This window comes from Podarcis pityusensis (genome assembly GCF_964106645.2).
Source record: "Podarcis pityusensis genome assembly, chromosome: W".
NCBI lineage: Eukaryota > Metazoa > Chordata > Lepidosauria > Squamata > Lacertidae > Podarcis > Podarcis pityusensis.
In genome coordinates, this window is record NC_138045.1 from 35,533,750 (window position 1) to 35,552,696 (window position 18,947).

The 18,947-nt window shown below is 49.6% G+C and overlaps 1 pseudogene across 1 annotated transcript in view; it reads left to right on the top strand.

The window, feature by feature from the left end:
* Window positions 1-2,647: 2,647 nt before the first annotated feature.
* LOC308467694 (inositol polyphosphate 5-phosphatase OCRL-like) overlaps window positions 2,648-18,947 on the top strand; it is a 41,766-nt pseudogene continuing 25,466 nt past the window's right edge. Inside the window, exons 1-3 of the transcript in view lie at window positions 2,648-2,689; window positions 17,746-17,873; window positions 17,956-18,159. The product of the transcript in view is annotated as an inositol polyphosphate 5-phosphatase OCRL-like (transcript). The remainder of the gene's footprint in view (window positions 2,690-17,745; window positions 17,874-17,955; window positions 18,160-18,947) is intronic.

Sequence of the window (18,947 nt, forward strand, 5' to 3'; positions counted from 1 at the left end):
GTAATGCCTCCCTTGTTCCTGGGGACAGAGGAGGAGGGGAGCAGGGAACAGTGGACATGGCATGTGCCTGGGGATCTGTTGCAGCCTCAGTCGCCACCACCTCCTCCTCCTACTCAGCTGCCTCAGTCTCACTTAAACCTGTTGCTTGTTTAGCCTCCAAGCCATCTGCTCCCCCTTCTTCTTCTTCTTCTTCTTCTGACCTGTCTCCTGCATCCCACCAGCAGTCTCCTGGCTTGGAGCCTTCCCACTTTGATGCTTCCCTGGTGGGTTCCCTGGCTGTAGCCTCCCACCATTCCTCCTCCTCTAGCCAGTACCCGACACTAGCTTTGCATGCAGGGGAAGCCCCTAACTCACTGAGGGTTTGAGACCCATCAACTCCCCTCACCTGGTTAGCCTGCCAGTTGAAGCCATTCCTGGGGTGTGGCTGCTGCTGCAGGCTGACAGTTTCTAAGAGCCGCAGGTGAGAGCTGTAGTGACCAAAGGTGGACAAACTACCCCAGAAGGAGCACAATGTGCCCCCCACCAGAGGTACTACCCCTCCCCTCGCAACCTTGAGTCATGAAGGACAGAGAGTGGAGAGTTGAATGTGTGTAGAAACCAGCCTCCCTTAGGAAACCAAAGTTTACATTCATCACTCCACCCACTTTCACCTGTGGCCCCTTCCACCACAGGCACACGGCCCCTGGAAGGTTTCCCAGAGGAGAATATGGCCCTTAAGACTGAAAAAGAGTCCCCAACTCCGAACTAGTGACGAACTGCCATTGATGGCTCCAGCTGGATGTTGAAATCTCCCTCTAAGCTCCTTCTCAGATCCATGTTCCCTTTCAACAACTGGCTTCCTCCTGCAGGTCAGACAGTCCCCTCAGTACAAGGACCCATTGTTTCTCCATGTGCATTTTCAGCAGCCTCCCATGTGACTGCCAGTGATATCATTTTTCCCATCCTCAGATTTTGCCCCACCCCCGGCAGCCTAAAATTCTCATTAGCTTATATCTAAAAAGGAAATAAGACATCTCCAGCTGAGCAAGACCTGGTATTTTCCCCTCTTCAGATAGCTCTGGATCTTCAGCTGCGGAGGGGAAATGCCCACGGTCCTTTCAAAATTTCCAATGTATTCATAGGAACATCACCTGTCTTGGCAAAAAGGAAGGAACAAATGTCTCAGATGCAAGCCCTTTAATCTGGAATTGCTATTCTTAACTCCATGTGGCTGGGGTGTTCTGGGGCTTCTGTACCTTGAACTAATAATTTCTTGTTTGCATGTTCTACCCCAGCTGCTGCTCCCTGTTCAGTTCAGCTGAGGGATTAATTATGCCTTGTCATTTGATTCGTCAGGGTCCGTTCCATACATGCCGGGTGGATAAAACGACTAATTCATGTCATGTCTAACTGGTTTGAGCGAAAGGCTTCTCAGAAGCTAGGGCATGTCATAAAATACGGCAATGTACAAAAGCGGGTGGAGGGTGGACATTAAAATCAGTCCAAAGAAATCAAATGTCTGGGTGCTCAAGAAATGTTTAAATGATAGCACAGAGCTGTTGGCACAGAAAAGGTCTTCAAGAGATGCCTGAAAGTCAGCATTTCATTACAGATCAGCCTTCTCACGGATTCAGTCACTTGTGCAGACAGCTCAACTTCTGCAACCAATGACCTCCTGCAGAGTGTAGCCACAAAAGAGAGTTTTGGGAGGACTGGAGGACAGGCTTGCAGTTCATTCAGGGCAGAAGCAATGGGAGAAGGGCCATAGCTTAGTGGTAAAGCAGCTGCTTACATGCAGAAGCTCTCCGGTTCAATCTGTTGTATCTCCAGCTAGAATGTCCTCTGTCTGAAACCCTGGAGAGTTTTTGCCATCCATTGTGGACAAGACTGAGCTAGATAGAGCCATAGTGGGACTCAGTATAAGGCAGCCTCCTATTGTCCCAGCAACAAGCCTTTGCCACGCACAGAGGACTCCTTAAAGACATGAAATAAATAAAGCTGCCCTGGAAAGGGATGCTGAAAATTAGAAAGCCCTGGGACAACAAAACACTCAGACACAGTGCCTTTAAAGCACGGACCTGGGCCTAGGAAGCATGGGGCACCAGGTACCTGTGGCTGAGCCTTGAGAGACTGCTGTCCAAGGTGCTGAAGGGATTGAATACAAAGATGCAACTGTTAGCATGTCAAGGGGCATGATGGTGCTTTGAATGCATAAAGCAGATGCGGCCTAACTTGCACAGTTGCAGAATGAACTGAACTGAGCTGGAAGAAGCAGGACTACATGGATTGTAGAACGCTATACAGGAAATGGCTCTGGGAGAGGCACATGATGCAAAAAGCAGCAGTTTCAACCCATTCATGGGAAAGAGAGCTCTGAAATCCTGGAGAGCAGCTGCTGGCTGTGGCAGACCATACAGAACTAGATGGCCCAGTGGTCTCACTGGGTTTTCAAGCCAGAACACAGCTTCAGCGCCCCCAGGACAAACCAATTTTTAATTCCCCAAACTCTTACTAATCAGAGTTTCCTTTTTAAAGCGACAGTAGTTCAAAGCATTGACTAGGGGCTTTTCAATGTTCAAAGGCAGTTCGGATGCCTTGACTTGCAATCCTTACAACAACCCTGCAGAGCAGTTCAGTGTTATCTCGAGTTGCAGAATAGCGAGGTGCGATGCCGAGGCGGGCGCAGGGTGGCCCACCTAAGGAGTTCATGGTAGGGGGACCTAATGAGGCCAAACTCCGTCTTTTGCTCTTCTTTCAGCTGTGTCTTGGCTCTGTGCTCGCAAGTGTTCTAGTGACTTTCAGGTAACTTGGAAAGCATGGTAATGATGTCTTGGTTCTGAAGAATGATATTTCCCCCAGTCTGACTTAGTTATCCTGGTGATGATTCAGCTAGATGTTGTACACGCTGACCATATTCCAGAAGGGGTTTGTTGTCTTGGCCTTGCTTTGGCTTACTGAGATCTGTCTTCTCCCTATAGGTGCTCATTCTAAAATGGATAATTGTAACGTTTGACTTCATTGATCAGAAGGAAAATATGAATGCTCTCTATGGTTTCTTCTTCCGCTTCTTACAATATGAGAAATTGGTAAGATAAAAAGGAATGTGTTATTTTGAAGGAACTCGCTTTTATTCTGACATTAACCCAAATCAAACAATAAAGAGTACTTTCCGACCACACAACAGGACACCATGTGAAAAGTGGGACCTTAAAAATACCTCTCCCATTTCCTTCCTTTTCCTGTCTTGTTCCTTCCCAATGGGCGCCGGTCGCAGCGCCCCCCGGGTGCACGGCATGTTCAGGCAGGCAGGCAGGCAGGCAGGCAGCTATCCGATGTCGATCCCGCCCGTTCCTCCCTCCACCCCCCTCAAAGACAGCCGCGCAGGCAGCTATCCGATGGGGGGGGGGGATCCTGTTCTGCATAGCTATCAATTTGGGTGTGATAGTCTTATGTTTGCATACTTATGGGAAAATAAAACTAATTTATTTTAGAGCTTGTATTTGTGTGTATTCATGGTATCATTTGTAGACCCAGTAGATGGCAGTGTGGTGTGGAGAGTGTTTTTGGCAGCTCCTGAAAGGATAGAGGGTGGAACGTTGACCGTTCAAAGGCAGTATAAGCAATATATATATATAACTCCACATTTTCCTAGCTACGTTTCCCCATAAAAGTATACACTTGAATACATTTGAATCAAATACATTTGGAACAAGTGATTGTTACATTTAGGGAACATTCTCTAGGCGATGAGTTTGGGGGGAAATACAAAAACCCATTTGGATACATTTGGATACATTTAGAAAAGTACAGCATTTTGAGGGAAAATACATTTGAGTCGAAAACTACATTCAGATCCATTCTTAAAGTCAATGAGAAAGATACAGCAAAAAGGATACAATTTGATACAGCAAAAAAGGATCCATTCCCCAAGGCACCGTTGACCTTCTTGTAGGGTGTGAAGGCAGAATACGATCTATTTGATATTGGTAGGGTCCTTCTCCTTCATTCCCCTCTCTGACCCTGACTCTCTTATGACACAGGGACCATCCCAGAGTGTGGGCACAACTTCTGCCGGTCCGGCCTGATCCAGTGCAGCGGGGCAAAAAGGAGGCTGGCTTCCTGTCCTCAAGGCCGAGTTGGAGTCCAGAGAAGGAGCTTCGTCCGCAATCGTCAATTGGCTACCTTTGTCGAAGTAGCCAAGACTCTCAGTCTTCCAGAGGGAAAGGAGGAGTCTGTGAGAAGCACCAGGAGCCCCTGAAACTCTTTTGCAAGGAGGATGAAGCCCCCATCTGTGTGGTTTGGGGCAGATCCAAGTAGCACTAACACCACGAGGTGATTCCTCTGGAAGAGGCTGTCGAGGAATACAAGGTACCTTGAGGGGGAGAAATAGCTGTGTATTCTTCTTGGCAGGTGATCTTCTTAATTCTCAGATCCAGAGTAGGCATGGTATTCATTGGTGGTTGTTTATTACCTTAGAAGCAGCCAAGGGGAAGCCTGAGGGCTGCTGGGATGGCTGGGAGGAGGGAGTCAAAGTCTTTCTCTCTGCCAGGGGGGCCAAGGGATCTTCCCTTGAAATACAGCAGCTTCATGGGACCATGGCAGGGAGAGAAAGGGTTAACCTCATCCACATCCCCCAGCAAGGTTGCTTTGTACATATTTAGAACACTACAAATGTGAATTGCACATGTCTCCTTTGGCTAGCAGGATGTCTCCTCAATACCCTGCCAAGCAGAGAGCAGCAAGGGGTCAGCTGCAAGGGGGTGGGGACTGGGGGCCAGTGTTATAAGGAAAAAACGGCTCCTTTTCCCTTCTGGGGTACCTCAGAGCCCATATAGAGTCCTTTGGTAGCTTCTCTATCGGTAGGAGAAAATAACAGAGGCCAACCAGAGAATACTGAGAAGCAAAGCAGCTAGTAAGCCAGATCTTTATTACCTGTTGCAACAGGGTGCTCACCCCCCCCCCCCCGCACGCAGGGGAGAGGAGGAGACCCCGAACCAAGTCCTTCTATAGACATTTGAAATTGCCCACCCTGGAGCCCAAGGCCACCCCTCCATACATCATACATACATCACAGAAGGGGTGGCCTACAACAGACTCCTGTCTGGCAGGAAACCTGTTGATGGGTTTACCTGGCTGTTCATGGGTTTACCTGCATATTCTTTTGTGATGAGAACTACTTTCGGTATTTATGTATGTGTTTATATCTTAGACCTTCTAATTCTCCTAACACCAGGAATTGACCAGATGGTGCAGGATGCCCCCCCCTCCAAGTATCTGTTGGAAGCAGATTTAGGAATGGGGGGTGGAAGCACCTACTGGTGGGGACCACACTTCTTCTGGGGATGCTTCCTCCTCCTCCTCCTCCTCCTCCTCTTCCCACTTCTCCCTGGGGCCTCAAGATGAGAAGTCAGGCTGGAAGTCTCCTCGGAGAAGACAAAGGAGCAAGCATGGCTGCCTTTCCTCTTCTCCAGACCAGTTAGTTGGACTAGAAACCTTTCCCATCCCAGTTCTGCAGTGGTTTTCAAGCAGTGTGCTGTGGCAGCTGGGGTGCCTTGAATGATGGTCAGGGGTGCCGCGGGAGACACTGGCCTCTGTCCCTCTTTCCTTCCCTCCCTCCTCGGATGCCATCTCTGCCTCCCCAAGGCTTGCCCAGCTGTTCTCCCCCAGAGAATGGTGCCTCTGGGGCTGGCCAGGGGGTGTGGGTTGCCAGGAGCTGAGGCGGCCTCAGAGGAAGCAAGCCAACTGGCGAGGGGCCCTTGCTGTTGGGAATGGACAGGCAAGTCCCAGGCCCCTGGGGGGCAGCGGGGGCAGCTCAGAGACCAAGAGGAGGACTCCTAAGGAGAGGGGAGAAGAGACGAGGCTGAGAGAGCACTCCGCAAGGGAGGCTGTTCGAGAAAGGGGGAGGGGAGGCAAGCAAGGGGGGACCTAACTGGTCTCCTGAGCCCCCCAGGGGTGCCACAGAAAGAAGGGAGTTGGTCCAGGGAGCCGTGGACCCCAAAAGGTTGAAAACCTCTGTACTTTTCTTTCCTCCAGTCAATTACTTTCCTATTATAGCAAGGCCACTGGACCCAAGAAGCCAGTAGAATATTCATCTCCTCTCTTTGTCGCCGCCTGGCGATTCGGAGGAAAGAGAGAGGGGAAATTCTGGCCTATCAAGCAGACCTGGACAAGGAAAGCAAAGACCTCCTTGGAAGTGTCCCTATTCTTACTAGTGAGGGAACAAGCACTTCAAGAAGCAAGTCCGGACTGAGGAGGGAGGGGGAAATCTGCCCATTTCAACTTCTCCCCATTTCTCCTTTCTCCATATCGGTTTGTTATTTATTTATTATTCTGAAAATGAATCAAATGCTAGGGTGGCTACCTTCTCGTATGAAGATTTTGATACGTGCTTTACCCTCGTAAATACATTTTTTGTGAACATTACCTGGCTGGGTCAACCTTGAGAAATTCAGAGGTGTGAATTTCAACAGATTGCTGTTTTGGTCTCCATATTTTCCCAAGAATTGTGAATTAGGTAAGTTCACCTTTGAATGCAGCTAAATGGAATTTATTTCCCATTGTTGTTTATTATGTGAAAAGCAGTCAAGGAGAAGCCTGAGGACTTGTGAGCTGAGAGGGTGGAAGCAGTTCAATTCAAATCCTAATTCTCTTGCTGATGTTTTGAAGGCTGACCATCTTCCTCACTCCGACCGCCTCAGAACCGGAGAGGCTGAAGACTGTGGAGTAGTTGAGACAACTGCGCCAGTTCCTGGAAGAAGAAGAAGAAAAGTGTCTGCTGAATCATGTGGAAGAGGTGGAGAAGGAGATTGCAGGGAGAAGGGGTGAGCAGCTGGCCAGACTCTGCAGGAAACTCTCCTCTCTTGAGAGGATCATCCAGGTGATGGAGGAAAAGGTGTTGGGAAAAAGCACCAAGGCAAAAGCCAGCTCCAGATGGCTGGAATGCAAAACAGTGCAGATGTACTGTTGGAGAAAAGGTGGAGCCTATTCTCTGTACTGAGCACCGGATGTTAGCTCAGTGTGTCATATGATCTGTACTGGAAGTACAGGGGAGGAGTGTGTGTCTCTTCTGATGGAGACTGAAGGGTGCAGTCACATTTCTATGTACTGTTGACAGACAGGAATAAAACATGTAGAAAGGACTCCTGTCTGTCTCATTTCCCCTCCCTGGGGGAGTGCAGGGAGGGAGAGAAGGAGGAGGGTGTGTCCTGCTCACGTTTGAGGAGGATCGCCGGTTTGTTTACCTAGCCTGCCGGGAGTCGCAGACGGACGGTAAAAAACAGTATCTCGCTCAATTGCCTCGGGGGAGGCCAGGTACCTCTGCCTGTGAGCTGATGAAGATACTAACATATGGTAGCAGAGGATGGTTGCGATTCATCGGACATCTGCATGAGAGGCTGGTGGATTGTCCTCCTCTGCTCCAAGGAGGAAAGCAAGCGTCTGAAAGAAGCCAGAGGCTCCACAGACAGCTGGAGGAAAGAAGAGGTGTTTTCCAAGCAACGGAGTTCAAGGTATGCTGCTGCATTTCGGGCTAAAAGTGTGAACGCAGGAAGATTAATTCCCTGGTTCACGGAGCTGCGTTTCAAAGAAAACAAAAGCTCCGGGAGAAGAGGCCTGCATTCCACAAATTTTTGTGGTTAAGATAAGAAGTCCTATTGGAATGCATTGTTGCTAAGTAACGGAAAGTTGGAAATTTACTGGCAGAGGGGCTGGACTGTGAGCCTGGGAAAGCGAAACAAAACAAGAGAATGTTTTGGCTATAAGGTTTACGAGCCCTTGGAAGGGACTTTCATAGCAGCCAGAGTTTAGCTGCCAGGTGCAAAAGACCGTAAACAACTTGCAGTTTGCTGCGTGAGAAAGGAAAAACAACTGTTGGATTTTACAGTTTGTTTGACAGTGTGAGCTGGAGGCTTGGCTTCAAGATGGATGCCAAGAAAGGGGGAGGTTTGCCTTGCCCACCTCCCTTAACCAATGATAATTATTCATCTTGGTCTGTAAAGATGAAGGCCCTGCTGCAGAATCAGAGGCTTTTTGATGTAATTGAAAACCCCATCCCTGCAGCACCAACCAGAGGTTGGGAGTCACAGAATGTGAGGGCCAGGACTGCTATAATTCTGTGTGTCTCAGATGATCAGTTGGTGCATGTTCAGCATTTAGAAAATGCGAAAGAGGTTTGGGACACGCTGCGTACAACGCATCAGAGAGATGCTGGTTCTTCAGCGTTGCTGTATTTTGAGAAATTGACCAATCTGAGACTTGCGCCTGATGGAGATGTTCAAGCGCACCTAACAGAAATGAAGTTTCTGCGTCAACAGATGGTGGAACGCAATTTCCGTCTTCAGGAGGAAGTGTTTTGCTTCATGATGATAAACAGCCTTAGCCGCACCTACAAGGTTGTTGCCAGTCAGCTTGGTTCCCTACCGGCCGCGCAGCTGACCACAGAGAGAGTTTGTGCTGTGGTCCTGAATGAACACGACAGACTTGCTGCACTGCAAGAAAAAGACAGGGGGAGGGAAGAACAGAGTTCTAATTCCCCCACTGCTGATGCTACTAGGGAGCATGATGTAGCATTGAGTGCTGTCCGATGCTACAATTGTGGACAGACTGGGCATCTACAGCGAAACTGTAAGAAGCCGCGCCAGTCAAGAGGAGCAAAGAGCAGCTCTACGAAGCCTGAGGCGTCAGGCAAAAGCCGTACCAAGTGCCAGGTGAAACCTGCAAAGGCTATGATGGCGAAAGGAACCACGCCAGATGTTGGGAACTCGTTCATAATCGACACGGGCTGTACAAAACATTTGTGCCCGCACAGAGGACTATTTTCGACGTTGAAGAAGCAAAGCTTCGTTGTGAAACAGGCCAACGGTCAGGAGTTGGAAGCGACTGGAATTGGGACTGTGTATCTTGAGAGTCTGAACTTGACTATAAGCGATGTTTACCTGGTTCCAGAACTGAGATTTAATCTGCTGAGCGTGTCGCAGATTGCAAAGAAAGGACTGAAACTGTCCTATGATGCTAAAAGCTGCAAGATCTACAAAGATGGAGAACTGTTTCTTACTGCCAGAGAGAAAGATGGACTGTATTTGTTGACTTTTGATCAAAGTGATTACATGAAATGTAATTCTTCTGATCCTAACGAAATCTCTCTTGCAGATGTGACCAGTGTGAGCACCAGGAAGGTGACGAAGGTCGACAGAGCATTTCAGCGGGTGTATGCTGATGTGATTGGTCCTCTAGAACCATCTAGAGGCGGTGCACGATTTTACCTTGTGTGTGTGGATTGTTTCACTAATTATTCGTGGGTTTATATGATGGAGAAACCGCAAGAAACTTTAGAAAAGTTTCAGGAGTTTTGTGACAAGGTTAAAAATATGCATGATGCTAACATTGATTGTCTTTTCACAGATGACAAACAAGTTTTTCTGTTACAGAAGTTTCAGAAGTTCCTAGATGGAAAAGGGATAGACCACAAAGTGGCAGTTTCGCAAGAAGCGTGGAACAGGGGGGTCTGTGTTAGAGTGAACAAAGAATTGCAAAAGGGGATGAATGCGCAATTGCTGAGTTCACATTTGCCACATGAATATTGGGCCGAATCGCTAGCGTCCTATCTTCATGTGTGGTTGAGAAAAGTCTCAACAGAGTTGGGATGTTCTCCTTTTGAGAAGCTGTTCAATAGAAAACCTTCTGTTGCCTATTTTAAGGTTTTCGGGTCTCATGTGAGAACAGAAGCTCCAGGTGGAGTAAAGAATGCCAGAGGCATTTTTGTGGGATATGAAAAAGGTCTCTACAGAGTAATTTTGTCTGAATCTGGTCAGGTGATTCTCACAAAGTTTCTAGAGAGTGCTCCAAAGCAAGAGCGTGTAGTACAAACATTTCCCACAGGTGGCGATTCAGATGATGATGATTTTTCTGATGTCACAGATTACAGTGGTACTGATGATGATGACACTGATAGCTCAGAGAGTTCAGTTGTAACAGTCATTGAGAGAAAATCTCACACAATGGATAGACCTTCACAGATGAAGGAAGAACCACTGATTGCTACTGGTTCTCAACAAAGTCCAAAGGTTGAACCAGTGAGCACAGAGGATCAGAACCTCATACGCAGGTCTGGGAGAGTTACAAAGGGTGTACCACCAAAGAGGTACTCAAAAGAGTTTGCTAACTTAGCTGTTGCATGTGTTGCTATTGTTAACAACTCAAAGCAGGTTGAAGCAGTGTCTAAGTCAGAGACAAAGACACAACAGAGGGTAGCTAGCCAAGGTAATGCAGAAGCACTCATTCCTTGGAAGCCAGACAACCAGAGAGGTACACTGGTGAAACCAGTGGTGGGGAGTTCCAAGGGTGGAACTGAAACAACAGGGGACTGTTATATGTATAACAACTGTTTGTTCTCTTCTCTGGATCATGTTTTGCCAATTGATGCTTTTGGGGGAGGATGTTGGGAAAAAGCACCAAGGCAAAAGCCAGCTCCAGATGGCTGGAATGCAAAACAGTGCAGATGTACTGTTGGAGAAAAGGTGGAGCCTATTCTCTGTACTGAGCAGCGGATGTTAGCTCAGTGTGTCATATGATCTGTACTGGAAGTACAGGGGAGGAGTGTGTGTCTCTTCTGATGGAGACTGAAGGGTGCAGTCACATTTCTATGTACTGTTGACAGACAGGAATAAAACATGTAGAAAGGACTCCTGTCTGTCTCATTTCCCCTCCCTGGGGGAGTGCAGGGAGGGAGAGAAGGAGGAGGGTGTGTCCTGCTCACGTTTGAGGAGGATCGCCGGTTTGTTTACCTAGCCTGCCGGGAGTCGCAGACGGACGGTAAAAAACAGTATCTCGCTCAATTGCCTCGGGGGAGGCCAGGTACCTCTGCCTGTGAGCTGATGAAGAGTGAACTGCTGCAGGTAAGACGGCTCCAGGAAAAGGCTGCCTCCCATCCTTTCTGTGCCCCTTTCATGTACGCAAGGAGTGTAGGGGCTCAGTTGACGGAGCCTCGAGTCAGCTTTGTAATGGACAGGAACACCCCAGAGACCTGGGATGCTGAACTCACCTGAGTGCCGACTAGAGATTCTTCAGTCTTCTTGAGGGAAGGGGAGGGGATTTTCTGCTCCTTGCTGATGATTTGCCTCCAAATGCCTTCCCGCTGGGCAATGCTGCCTTCCTGCCCTGCCCTGGGCTTCGCCAAGGATGCAGTCAGGCCTCCTTCTGACATAAGCCAGTCTCTTGACCAAGCTTCTCTTCCCGTTCCCTCCACAACTTCTGGGTGGATCCCCTTCCCCATAGATCCTGATCGGCCCCAAATGGTGCTCGGTCACAGTGACCAAAGAGCAAGACAGAGGGACTCATCCAGACTGCGCCACCTTCTCCACTCACAATCCCATATGGCCAGACGTACAAGTGCTTCTGAACGCCCTCTTTAAGGAGGCTGAGAAGGCTGACATACTGGCAAAGGCAGGAGAAGCCCTATTACGGAATGATTGCCAGATGTCCCTGTCTCCCGGGGACAGTCCCCGGATTTACAAATCTGTCCCCAACAAAATCCGTCCCCGGAATGTCCCCGGATTTCATATAAGGCCCCCAGATTTATATGTTAAGTGTTGTAGATTTATTAGTAGGGAAGGAATGTTGCGTGATTGGTTCAACGGCACAAGACACACCATATGGGGACTTCCGGCGAGGCAAAATGGCGGGTGCCACGGCAATGAGCAGCTCCTGAAGCCAGCCAGAGCCAAGTGCACTACCAGGCTGGCTCCGGGCTGCTGAGACTGCCGCCTGCGCTGCCACTGCCGAGGGGGAACCAGGGATGCCCGGCGCGTCAACTGGGGGAACCGCTGACACACACCCCCCGGACCCAAATCGAGGCGGGAGCGAGAGCACCTGGCCACGTGGCCGACTGCCCAGCGGCACTCCAGGGCCAGTAAAAACCCCGGAGCCAACCCAGGGAGAAGGAGAAGGAAGAGAGAGAAAGAGGAAGGAGAAAAAAGAGGGGAGCCCCAACCTTGCGGCCGCTGAGGAAGAGAGGTAGGAGAGCACCAGGAGGGCAAGGACACAGGGCCGAGCCCAGGCCCGACCTGAGCCTACTTCACGGCAGATAGCACTCCAAGAGATCAGGCTGGGGCCCAGAGGAAGGCCACGTGACAGAGGAGACCCAGAAGAGAAGGTATTACTTCTTATTTTTTTTTAAAAATGATTTTTAAAAAAATAACATTTGTTTCTCTTTTGGGGAAAAAAAAGTGCCCCCGGATTCTTTGAAAAAAAATCTGGTAACCTTACCTTAAATCCTAACCTTCTAATTCCAAGTCTCTTCTTTCTCAATATCCCCATTCCGTTAACCGCACCAAGCAACAAGCTGTAAAATGCAAGTTTAAAAAGCAAGCTTTCCTTTGCATCTCACAGAACTATAAATGTAATTCATGGTTTTTTTCACCTGTCCGCCAAACTTCGGTCGTTTTGCCTTCCTTTAAATGGGAAATCAGTAGTCAAGCCATACTTTTTGGTAAAACGTTCGTCTGGATCCCGCAAGTCCTACCTGAGAAGAACAATGGGAGTGTCCGCTAGCGCCAGCCACTTCTCCTTCTGCAAGCAGCGCCACCCGAATTCCCACCTGGGATGAGCCGCTAAACTGAGCCGCCGGAGAAAGTCTGGGGCGGGCGGCAAGTGGGAGGGGGAAGTCGTGCGCTTCTGTCCCGTCAGAAAAGTGCTGGTCCTCCCCGGAGGCAGCCTGCTTGCAGAGAAGGGGGCTGGGCTGCCTCAAAGCCCATCAAGGCCACGGGCTGCTAGCATGACTCATCCCGGCTTTATCATCTGAGGGGAAAGGGTGCGTGGTCTTAAATGCTGGCCTTGGCAACTTGGCTGAGCTAGCTTGGGCCAGCTTAGCCTCCCTCACAGAGGGTTGTTCTGAAGATACACTCAGGAAAACACCCGAGGCATGAAGAAGAAGAACGAGGAGAGTCTGGAAAGGGGGGTGGGGAGCGCTCCCACCCCAGCCGCTCCAGGATGGGAAGTGCGTCCCGGGGGAAGCGGGATTCAGGCGGAGGAGGACGTCGGGTTGGGTGGGGGTTGCCAGGAGCAGCACGATGTCCCTTGAACCCCCGGCTTCCACTCTCCAGGCAGGCGCCCAACGTGGCCAGCTGGCACTCCAGCCTTGGCGTGCAGATCCCGGGTTCAGCCCCAGATCTCTGGAGCGGAAAGGCTCTTGGGCGTGACTATGAAAGGCAGCATCTGTCAGAATAGGGCATACTGAGCCAGTACAGATGAACGTGACTATTGGTTCGCTTCCTCTGCTATCTGCCAGGAGCCAGGAGTGAAACCGAAAGTAGACTGACCAGCTAGCTGAATCCAATTATATTGCTATGGGGTGGGGGGAAACCTCTAACATTGTACTTTTCGATACTTGTAGTTCCAGGGTGAATTGAATAGGTGGGGGGGGGGGGGTTGGAGGAGCGGAGGAAAGAAGAGCTAACTTCCGTGGCTGGGGGCGCAATCTGGACGGTTTTGCCGGGGCGCAAGATCACCTAACTCCTGCTCTGTGCCTCTGGACCAATTCAGGGGTGGATGGTGCTCATTGGGACTGGTAGGGTGGAATGCAAGGAGGCCAACAGTAGGTGGCGCCAGAGCCAAGGAGTGGCAGAGCCAATGCGTTCTGTATCTGAGATGGAGTGGGAAGGGGCTGGCGGCCACCGCAGCCATCCCCTGTCTGCCCTCACGGACCGGCCAGAATCCACTGGGCAAATGCTCATCTTGCCAGAGTCTGGGTCTTCTGCTGTTGCTCTCTCAGAAACCGTTCCCAGGTGGGATTTTTCATTTTTCGTAGCTGCTTCATTCCTGAGGAAGTTGGAGGTGACGCAACTCCTGCATCTCTGACGTGGGAAGGTTTTGGGGTATAACAAATTCCACCCTTCTTCCTTGGCTCCCTGGAAAGAAGGCACCTTTAAATTTTGAGCGCATTTCACAGGCCAGGAGCCAAGCACCCCTTCCTGATGGGGAGAAGAGGCCCAGAAAAGATGAGCCCTTCCCAGCCCAAAGGCGTTCCCCTGAGATTCAGCTTCCGGGCTATGGCTAACCAGGTTAGGAGCAGGAATATTGGGAGCGGGAAGGAACTGATGTCATCTGCCAGAGCAGCTGGCTAATTGAAGGGAATGAGGTGATAACAAGGCTTTCAAATCTGAACTCTTGTTTGCGGCTGATTAGGATAGAGGGAGGTGGAGAACAAGGGCAATTGGAAGCAGACTCTGAGTAGTTTGTTCCTTTTCTTTGTTCGGGTTCCTACGTCACACCAGCAGTTTAAATAGCAACACTCCTTTGCAAGATTGTCCGCCTTTTTAATTGTTTGTTATGGAAAATCAATAAAATGATAAGTTGCCCCTGCCAAAGGGTTGCATGACATCTGGCTGAAGACTTTTTGTGCTAAAAGTTGAAGCTATGCTGGTGTGTGTGTGTGTGTGTGTGTGTGTGTGTCCGTCCGTCCATGTGGCTGCTGTGTATTCAACATTCCACCCCCTCCAAAGAATCCTAAGAACCTTAGTTTTCCTTTCACAGTGCTACGATTCCCAGCACCCTTAACAAACCATTGTTCCCAGGACGTTTTGGGTGTGGGTGGGAGATGTGCTTTACATGTGCGGTGTGCAGGCATCTCCCAGCACATGTGTGTGGGGATTCAAGACTAACTCTTATGCTTTTCTTCCTTAGACCAGCTTGACGTTGAAAAAGAGGTTCTCTGGGTTGAGGAACACACGCAATTTCACAGCGAAGCAGAACACGGGCCGAATGGTCACTCTGTCATTGGATTTGGTGAAGTTAGACTGGCTTTGCAAAGGAGCTTGCCCCTGGAGCCAGTTGGTTGCCTGCCTCTGGCTGGCTGGCGGCTTGGCATCACCAAAACACAAGGAGACAGCCCCATGCAACCTCACACCCAAAGATTTCTGCCCATGCTTCAGACATGCAGCCCTAAGAGCAGCTCTGACTCCCACTCTAGGCCCCTCTGCCCCAGTCTTCCTCCTGATGTAGGCTACAGGATCTGGGAAGTTTGATCCACCTTTGAGGTGTGGTTCCATATGGCTGTTAGTACTGTTGTGTTTTTGCCAGAGAGCCACGTGGTAAGGAAGATCTCCAAGCATGCTTCCTAGGGGGTCCTCTTTAATCCTCAGATGTGCCCACAAAGGCATGATCCAGCACCCTCATGCCACAGCTGCCTCTGGAGTGACCCTCCCTCTGGTAAGAGGCGTGCCTCACAGCTGAGTGCTTGGTTGTTTGTCTAGGGCGGAGGCTGGGAATCTTGTGGGCTCCCAGATATTGCCAGATCCAATGGCCTTCTGCCTCAGCCAGCATGGCCGAGGGTCAGGGGTGATGGAATCCAACAACATCTAGAGGGCCACACAATTCCCCATCCCTGGTCTAGTGAATTTGAGGTTCTTGGTTTCTCTCCCTCTGCCCCCTTTTGCCTGGAAAAGCACTTTGGCAGATTCCTTTGGAGGATTTGGGTTTGACAAGCTGTAGCAGCGCACTGAATAAAACAACTTTGAGAAGCTGGAACACCAGGCTGTTTTCTTTTCTAATAAAAATATTCACTGTGCAGTTCACAGGCACAAAACACAATGTTGATATTGTCCAGGAAATGGGTTTTCAGTTGGAGGGCATGGGTTGCGTGAGAGCATGTTGTGCGGGATAACCAGTCTCATATAACCAACATGCTTCAGTCTAATTAGTGCATGAAGGGGTTAACACCATAGAGTAAGCTGTCCTGCCATCTTAGCCATGTCTCTTCCCCTTACCTTGGGAGTGAGTTCTGATCTATTCTGGTATTCACTTCTTCAGCGTTTAATGTACTGTAGGTTTTTCCTGATTTTATGGTTTTATCTTTCTGTAAACGGCTTTGATGTTTCTTACCATCTGGTAGTGTATAAGTTTTATGAAATAAATAAATAATTTCGAACAAATAAATAAATAAATAAATAGGAAGATGTAAAACCACAACCTCCGAAATGAAAGCTACTGTGCCTCCAGACGGATGTTTTTGCCTGGAGGGGGGCCGTATTCTGCAAAGTGCTCTCGATGCAATAATAGTGCAGCTTTCTAATGGACTGTCCACGCAAACATCATTCTGCTTTCTCAGTTGCTCTGCAATACTTCGCCAGGGTTACCACATCATGGCCAGCTGGGGGTGCGCTCCTGTGTTGTAGCTCAGCAAAAGCAGGACAAAATTCCTCTAGTACGGCTCACAGTGAGGGCTGCTGAGAGTTGGGAGAGATCTCGGAGGCCAAAGAGTTTGCTTTTCTGCTCAGTACAGGGGATCTTGCCAGCTCTTCACCCCTGACTGGCCGAAGATGCCCATCTCTCATCCAGGCAGCTCCACAGCGTGCCTGGATGATGACTCAGATGGAGCTGGACACACCATTCCTGAAGGATGCAATAATCTTGCAATTGTGGTGGACCAACTACATGCCAACAGGATGTCAGACTGAATGGGCCTTGGCCTGACCCAGCAAGGCTCTTCAAATGCGCTTATGTTCCCCTGACTTTGGGGACGCCTTGCAGGAGTCTCACCCGTCTCATGGCTATTCTTCTAGTGTGGACCAGTTCGACAAGCTCTCCCCCGAAAGCAGGTGCACCATCCAGAACATGCTGGCGCTGTACCTGAAGAAGAAAGCGAACACAGACCAGGAGGCAGGGACTTCTAGGGGAAGCGAGGCCTTCATGCGGGAAGCCTTGACTCCTCACGTGCTCCCCGGGATCAGCTTCGACCCCACCACCCAGTCTTCTGCTGGTGTCACTCTTCCACCTGGCCCAGAACAGGAGGCTCCTTCCCAACACGCAGAATGCCTTGCACGTGATCGATGGGCCTGTGCTCACTGTGACATAGGCAGGGCCGGATTTATGTATAGGCTAAGTAGGCAGAAGCCTAGGGCCTCTAGATCTAGGGGGCCTCGCCAGCCTGCCCGCCCCCCAGCGCCACAGACAGTCTTCCCTCTCCCAAATTGCAAACCCAAGACTTCATGCAGGGCATTTCTCCCCCATTTCAAGGACATTTTGCTTCAAAAGGAAAGGTGGACTTGGAGAAGGCAAGCAAAATGCGAGGGAGATAGTGAAAGATACAGGAAATTGAATGCAGATTTCCAAAAAATAGCAAGGAGAGACAAGAGGGCCTTCTTAAACGAGCAATGCAAAGAAATAGAGGAAAACAACAGAATGGGAAGAACCAGAGATCTGTTCAAGAAAACTGGAGCTATGAAAGGAACATTTCATACAACGATTACCATAATAAAGGACAAAGGTGGAAAGAACCTAACAGAAGCAGAAGACATCAAGAAGAGGTGGCAAGTATACACAGAGGAATTATACCAGAAAGATATGGATGTCTCATACACCCCAGGTAGTGTGGTTGCTGACCTTGAGCCTGACATCCTGGAGAGCAAAGTCAAATGGGCCTTAGAAAGCACTGCTAATAACAAGGCCAGTGGAAGTGATGATATTCCAGCTGAACTATTAAATTTTGTTAAAGATGATGCTGTTAAGGTGCTACACGCAATATGCCAGCAAGTTTGGAAAACTCAGCAGTGGCCAGAGGATTGGAGAAGACCAGTCTACCTCCTTTAGAGGAAAAGGCCTTGAGGGGAGGACCTGTTGCCTCCACAATCCTTCCTAAACGTGCATAAGCTGAGAGGCAATTGTCCGGCAAATGTGGTGCTGTGGGGAGGCAGGAACATTTTCCTGCAGTTAAGTATTTTCTAAGTTCCTTTCCCGAAACCTCCCCAAACGGTTCTGAAGCCTCTCTAACCTCAGAAGTCTTTTCCTCTCTCCGGAATTCTGGGATTCGAGGATAACTTCATGGAGAAGGAAAGAAACCTGCAGAATCAGCAAATGAGTGCCCGCCGGGAGCCTCCACCCCCACCGCTGCCACCAAGCAGGCTGTAAGTTGCCTTAGAGGTGTACTGTGCCCTCCCGCCTCCTTGCTTTTATGTACTACTTGAGCTCTGTTCTCATCTCCCTGAGGCGTATCCGTGACAAGGAGAGCATGAGCAAGAAGCAACCCCAATGACCCACACTATGCGCCAGCTCTTTGTGCCTTCCACACATCCGCAGTCCGGACAGAGAGAGGGACTCATCAAGCACGTCCTCGCCAAGAGAGAGAAGGAATATGTCAACACCCAGAATTTCAGGTCAGATCATGCAAAAGTGCAAAGACCAGTGGAACCTGTATCAGAGTTGGGGCTGGAGAAAGCGACATCTACATGACAGCTTTATTGTTGGGTGCCAGGCAAAGTCTGTCCTGTTCACTCAGGCCACATGGGTGGGTAATGGAAAGTATTAGTTGTGGTGGGCAATTTTCCTTGGTGCCACATACTGAACCGTGGCTTCATTTTATGAGCAGGACGGCAGCCTCTCCTCCAGGTTTGCACACCTCTCCCCCACCCCAAGCCTATTGGGAAGCTTCCACTTGGATTTTAAATTAACCACAGTTTGGTGTGTCCAGATCCTATGGTGGTTAATTTTACCAGCTTTGTAAACCCACGATTGGAAGTTGGCTTGTTTCAATGAGCCATGGTTCAAATGAAGCAGTTTGTGCAGCTTCAGACATTGTGACAAGATGCAGTTAATCCAAAACTGAAGCAAAACCTTTGGAACTCCTCCTAAAAGCTGTGCTGGAGGACAGGGAGGTGTGACCCCCCCCCCAACACTTGGTGTGGGTCATCCTTATAATGCTAAGCTTACTACTTCAAACAAAGTTTTTGCTTTGGTTATTTCCTCGTACTGTTAGTAGTAAGGTAAAGGTAAAGGGACCCCTGACCATTAGGTCCAGTCGTGGCCGACTCTGGGGTTGCGGCGCTCATCTCACTTTATTGGCCGAGGGAGCCGGCGTGCAGCTTCCGGGTCATGTGGCCAGCTGGACTAAGCCGCTTCTGGAGAACCAGAGCTGCGCACGGAAACGCCGTTTACCTTCCCGCCGGAGCGGCACCTATTGATCTACTTGCACTTGGACGTGC